Genomic DNA, 7,537 nt, shown 5'->3' with positions numbered 1-7,537 from the left:
AGACCGTCGGATATATATATTACATTTGCACCAAGTTTAAAATGTTCTAATGCAAAATGAAATAATATAGGATTGGAAGATTCTCCAACCCAAAGAGTCGAAAGTTTAGGTTGCCTGGAAATGATACACCTTATGCTATTGTCTTTCGCATTCTAAAACTTAGATGTTTTTTATTATTCCTCCTCTCTCAACCTCTCTCTCTTTCTCTCTCTCTCTCTCTCTCTCTCTCTCTCTCTCTCTCTCTCTCTCTCTCTCTCTCTCTCTCTCTCTCTCTCTGACACTTGGATGTACATATTTACAGAGAGAGAGAGAGATATACATACATATAGATATTACATAAAGAGATAAATTAACGCATATATATATATAATACGTACATACATCGTTTTTTTCCTCTCTTGGTTTGTTTTCTCTCTTTATTACTTTCGAAAGGCCAATGCATTTTCTACTTTTCCTGAGCGTTTTTCATTTTGTTCACGTTTTTTTAACGTCCTGTACCCATATATGCATATATATATATATATACATATATATATATATGTAGGTATGTACATATATGTATGTATATATGCATATATATATATATTATTTATATTATTATATATATATGTATGTATGTGCATATATATATATATATATATATATATATATATATATATATATATATATATATATATATATATATACTTATTAAGAGATAAATCTCCGTTGAAACACACATTTATTTATTACACGCACACGATTACATATGATAAAACTACATGGATATATATATATATATATATATATATATATATATATATATATATACGTATTTATATACATTCACACACACACAAATGCATTCATATACATACTCACATAAATAAACTCTAACACATGCTCCTACACACTCACACGGACAAATACACATTCACAGATCTTATACTACAATCATTCTGCTGAAATAAGCAAGCAAATTAGGACGTAATTGGAAACATTTCAGGATCGTCAAATCGCCAAAACACTACAAGACCCTTTAATGGTTCAACATATAACAAGGTTCCATTGGTCCTTTAATGTTTAAACATGTCGCAGAGTTCTTTTATGTTGGAAAACAATTTGAGGAACTGGGCCAACCGTTCACCTACTCTTGGCGAAATATATTTGTGTACGTGTGTGTGAGTGCCTGTGTGTCTGTGTGTGTCTCTGTATGTGTCTGTGTGCGCGTATGCAGAAAAATTATATCCATACACATAGATAGGAAAACTTCCAAATATGGAAGTATTCGTATATACATTCACTGTTATGCACGGAGACGTCTATACATACAGACACAGGCATACACGCACACACATACACACACACATATGTATATCCATTCTCTAATTTTTTTCATTTTTATTCTTTTTTCTCTTTTTCTTTTTCTTTTTAGGCCCCAAAATCTTTAACTAAGTCAATTACTTTGTCGAATCGTTCCAATTTTATTCACAAGTTGTGTGTGTGTGGGTGTCTGTGTGTGTGTGTGTCTGTTTATTTACGTGTGTATGTGTTTGTGTCTTTCTAAATATATGTGCATGTGTGCCAGTCCATATATCTATGTAATTATATATATATGCAGGTATTCGTAGATTGATGTGTTTATGCGTGTTTAAATACGTGTGCGTGTGTGTGTGTGAGTGTGTGGGGGGGGGGCGTGTGTGGGCGTGTGTAGGAGGGTGTTTGCTTTTATATGTGTATATTTGTACCTGTATAGGACGACATAATTATAGAATTGCCTAAGCGATTGTCAGGGACATGAGGAAGGACGTGAGAGACAGAGAGACTCAGAGAGAGAAAAAGAGACAAAGGGAAAGAAGGAGAGAGAGAGAGAGAGAGAAAGAAAGAGAGATGGAAACAGAGAGATAGGCAGAAAGAGAGAGAAAGAGAGAGAGAGATCTTTGTAAGTTAGAAACGAGTTATAATTATCAGAAGGTGTTTACTTCATCAGACCATTCCCTCCTTTTCCTGCACTATCTATTAACAAGTCTTGTAATATTAATCACCAACACAACCACGAAACATGTAATACCGAACCAAATTCAGATTTACTGCCTCATTTATCGTGCAACACGACCATCCGTTACTTCCCAATCTGGTTTAACGACTTCGACCGACAAAATTTTCGTCGACATTGTTTTTCGTTATGCTTCTCTGGTTTGATTAAATACTGGCTTGTTTGCGATAGGAAGTCCATTTTTGGATAACACACAATAACTCTTGTATTTAGAATGTCAGTTTTGTTTTAATCTGTATATCTTATCAGTGATTTGCTATAAAGAAAATATATAATTGTTCTCTTTGTTTTGTTTTCTAGAGTATTTGGTTTAGGATTGGAAGGACGTTTTTGGGGGGTTTGTTTTTCTTCTGATATAATCAATTTAATTTGGGATGTTGAATGAGGCTGCAATCCAGTCAACACGTAAGATGTTTGGTGAGTTACGGGTGCTATGAACAGAACAACTAGAAAACTACACAATATAGAGAGAAGCCTATTTATGTATTTATGTACACGTGTTTGTGTGAGCATAATATATGTGTGTGTGTGTGTGTGTGTGTGTGTGTGTGTGTGTGTGTGTGTGTGTGTGTGTGTGTGTATGTGTGTGTGTGTGTGTTTGTGTGTGTGAAGTTAAACTTATTTGGAAATGGATGAGTCGCTTTCAGTTAAATAATAAATAAATAATATTTTATATATATATATATATATATATATATATATATATGTATATACGTGCATGCATATAGGGGTACAGGACGTCACCAATGGTGCAAATAACATGAAATAAGTAAACAAACGAGTTAAAACGTAAACAACGAGAAGAAAATGGAGAACAGGACAAGTAAACACGTTGGTGACGTCCTGTACCCGTGTATGCATATATATATATATATATATATATATATATATATATATATATATACATACATATATATATATATTTATATATATATATATAGAGAGAGAGAGAGAGAGACAGAGAGAGAGAGAAATATTATAATGTTAGGGAATTACAAAATCCGAACTTACAAGGATATACAATTTAATAATATCAAATTGAATTATATAATGAAAAATATACTAATAATTTAGAGATCCACCATGGTGTAACTCAAACTATGAAGGAGATTAGACACCATCAAGAAAAGCGTACTATACAAAATACTAGTTTAAAAATCTAAAAATCCAAGAGGAAATTCGTGATCCATAAAATCTATAAAATATTAGACTAAAAATTTTAATCAGTTTAGTAAATTTATAAAAACGAAAGTGAATGAAAGACTACGCGCGTATCAAAAATGTCATGGAAAAATATGATCCAAGCGAAAAAATTATTTTTCTAAATACAGTTGCACACAATCTTAAATTTCATGAAAAATAATTATGTAATAGGGCAAACCTTAAAATAAGTGCTTTTTACTTCGTTTTTAAAATTCAGATACTCGTTCTTCTATTTTTTCCTATGACCTCGACGAATTGACTTGGGGACGAATTGAACAACGGCGAATTGAGTGGGGACAAGTTAAACGATGAAAAATTGCCGTCGACGAATTGACCGTATGTATGTATGTATGTATGTTCTCTTCTACTTTCGTTTATTTAAATTCTTCCTCCGAGGAAAGAGCTAGTTTCTGTCGTCAAAGATACAAAGCTCCGATGTTAGATTTTTGATAATAAAAACAATGTCATTTTAAACTCGAGAAAAGTTATGCATATTTTTACTGTTCCACTTTTAGATTGTATTTGTAATGTACGGATTAGTCTGTCGATTTCTTTTCCTGAAAACCTTAGCTTATCCAGATTATCACTAAGGCCTTTACTCTCAAAACCAAATGCATCCACCATTATTAGTATAAATGTACATTTATAAGCGTCATATAGATGCTGGAAGTTTTGCAGCAGTCGTCCATAGTTATCTTCTTTCTCTTGAATTGTTTTCAAAGAGATCGACAATTCCGTAAAACAGTTTACCTCTATGGCAGCACATGCGTTTTCTTGTCTGCATGTATGCATGTATCTACGAAAGTTGTTGTTGTTGGCACTCCGTCGCTTACGACGTCAAGTGTTCCAGCTGATCCGATCAACGGAACAGCCTGCTCGTGAAATTAACGTGCAAGTGGCTGAGCACTCCACAGACACGTGTACCTTCAACGTAGTTGTCAGGGATATTCAGCGTGACACAGTGTGACAAGGCTGACCCTTTGAATTACAGGCACAACAGAAACAGGAAGTAAGAGTGAGAGAAAGTTGTGTTGAAAGAGTACAGCAGGGTTCGCCACCATCCCCTGCCAGAGCCTCGTGGAGCTTTAGGTGTTTTCGCTCAATAAACACTCACAACGCCCGGTCTGGGAATCGAAACCGCGATTCTATGACAGCGAGTCCGCTGCCCTAACCACTGGGCCATTGCACCTCTATCTATGAAAGTATGTATGTATGTACATATATGTATACGTTCACAAATTTATGTCATGAGCACAATTTCTTTCACAACTTTTTGTTGCCGATGTTGTTTAATCCTACGTCAGCCCCGATTGAGTAAACGTATGATCAAAAATGTTCCACTAATGGCATAACCATTCTTTTTTCATCAGGCATGGTATTACTAGGCTTGCATTAAACAATATGCCATTTATTTTTAAAGGCCGCAAGGTTTAATTTCACGCATATATGGCTATTATTTCTTGCTGGTCGAAGAACTGATGCAGTTTCTTCAGCTGGTTCATCTTCCCTACGCTGTTGATGATAATAGTAATGTAAAATACATTGAAATACTAATTAAGTTAAGTTCTTTACATATATTCTTCAAACCCGATTCTACTCACAGGGTTATGTAGAGGGACATGTCACACAATGGAAACGAATTTTAGATTTCATAGTTGCAAAAACAATCTTTTTTATCTTTTGGCCTTGTTTTTCCCTTCCAACAGGTGCGGTGTATACTATCTACCATTTTTGTTTGTCTTTATACATTTTCAGTTGACAACGCATGATATTCTGTCTACTTGCTGTTGAGCAACGCATACACTGCTTTCGACTTTTGTTAAAGCCATCGTCAGGATTTGATTACTTTCCCTTAGCTGTTGACAGAACGTAGCAAGCAATAATTTATTTTTAAAAATGTGAACTTACTGGAATAGGAGGGTTTGCACAATGTTACAGTTGTCTTCACGTATTAATTGACTCCTGGGGTGGGGAACCCCAGAGGGACATTATCTTCCCTCTGAAACTAGGTAAAATTAGTGAAATTTAGCCAAAACCTTAACAATAAACGAACCCATTTGATCCACACCGCAACTCAAATTGGTGGGAGACATTTGATCTAAGCACGTATGTTATAATTCTAGTCAAGCTGAAAATGTATTTATTAAAGTTATGGTTGCATGTCAAAAACTTTTATCGCAAATAAACTGATTCTTTGGTTCATTGGAAACCATGTAAAGAATATTTTATAGTTTTTGGTTTTTAATCAACCAAAAGAATATTCAAACTTCAGAGCGTGTAGATTTTATGTGTAAATGACTTGAAATATTTAGGTTCATGAGTAGAAAGTTCAAAGAATTTAAAGATAGAGAAGGAAGCATTGAATTGGAATGGTCAGCAATGAACAAGATGTTTGCAGTATTGGAATCAAATCTATCTAATGACCTCGAAATATAGTTTCATTTGAACTGAAGAAAGCAAATTGATATATGGATCTGAATACATACAAAAGTAATCGAAACTACATGAAATGGAACATATACCAAGAGGTTAAAGAAAGTATAGAGGATATTTCTAGGAAACAACATTTGGCGAACACTATATCATATAAAAATATACCATTATTAATATAAACTTCAAAGAACGCAGGCTTAAATTTGTGTGACATTGTTGGCAAAACATACATGACGTTGTACGACAAATATTATTATGGGAACCAGTAGATGGTAAAACTAAAAATGAAGAGGCAGCCCTTGTCGATGTCATCTGTAAAAATTGCTAGAGGACAAGAACCTTGAAAAAAGATGATGCTGAGATAATGGAGGATAGGGGAGGATAAAGGAATCTTATCAATAGGATCTGCATGGGTTTATCATCAGATGATATCACAGACTCAGTGTGTCGAGACTGTAGTCATTATGTGCTTATTTATATAAATGTGTGTATATATGTATACATATATATATGTTTCTACATCTCTACACCTACATGTGTATATATATATGTGTGTGTGTGTGTAACATATGGTATAATTATAAGGGAAAATTTTAGCCATTTCTCCGTAGACTGAAAAAAATGACGCACAACACTAGCTTTATTGGGTTCTCATCAGAGGAGCCTACACCATTCTGACAGTCCCCAGAGAAACAATCAACCAAACTGTTTATATACTCAACAAATGCAGGGGATACTCTGTGAAAGAGTCCCTAATTTGCATACCGAAAGTGTTTAACACTCTATAAATAGCAGCGGGGGTCTTAGTCCACACAGTATCAAGATATGATATAATATATATGTAACATATGTTATAATTATGAACAGGGCAAATTTTTACCATTTCTCCGTAGAATGAAAAAATGTTGAAAAGTCTTAATCGATTTTCGAACCTTATTGTATTCTCTTCAGAAGCGTTATATTTGAGTGAGTTTGCGTGTGTGTGTGTGTGTGTGTGTGTGTGTGTGTGTGTGTGTGTGTGTGTGTGTGTGTGTGTGTGTGCGTGAGTGTGTGTGTGTCTGTGTGTCTGTGTGTGTGTGTTTACTATTGGTCCAATTTAAAGCAATACTACCCGAAAAGAGAGCGGGAACACTCAGCAGGACCAAGAGCGAAATCTGTTGTAAGGGCAAAGTGGTCCTTTGTGCACCAAAGACTTTTCACTGCAACTGTTTCAAATACCGTGTTATGGGAACCATTGGAATAGGGTACGGAACGGGCAGGCATTTCCCTTCCATGAAGCGGAAGGGTTTCGATTAACTTCTCCGATTTCCCCCAACTTATTGTAAAATCTGTCTTCTCAGTTTGAGCAGTAGTAGTAGTAGTGGTAGTGGTGGTGGTGGTGGTGAGGTTGTCTTGGGCTGGTAGTAGTAGTATTTATAATTGTGGTGGTGGTGGTAGCGGCGGTGGTTGTAGTAATAGTAGTAGTAGTAGTGTTGGTGGTGCTGGTGCTGGTGCTGTTGCTGGTGGTGTTGGGGTGGTGGTAGTAGTAGTAGTATTAATAGTAGTGGTGGTGGCGGTGGTGGTGGTGGCGGCGGCGGCGGCGGTAGTAGTAGTAGTAATAGTAGTAGTAGTAGTAGTGTCTTAAAATTGTTGTCGCAAGGAGAAAGAAGAGAAACGCTTTCATGCATAATCAAAGGGAGTACTGCTTCTGTGATTCTGCGATTCTCAGATTCTGAGAACTGATGGCAGACTGATGTGGGGATGCAGTAGAGTGGCGGTGGTGGTGGGGGGGGGAGGAATGGATAATCAAATTTACAAAAAAAAAAAAAAAATAGAAAAACACTAACTTCTACTGAACCTAATTATTTTCTCTTTCACTGTTAAATC

Source organism: Octopus bimaculoides, chromosome 12 (assembly GCF_046866305.1).
Source record: "Octopus bimaculoides isolate indiv1 chromosome 12, ASM4686630v1, whole genome shotgun sequence".
Lineage (NCBI taxonomy): Eukaryota > Metazoa > Mollusca > Cephalopoda > Octopoda > Octopodidae > Octopus > Octopus bimaculoides.
The sequence above is the reverse complement of the archived record's forward strand: the minus strand, read 5'-3'. Positions refer to the sequence as shown.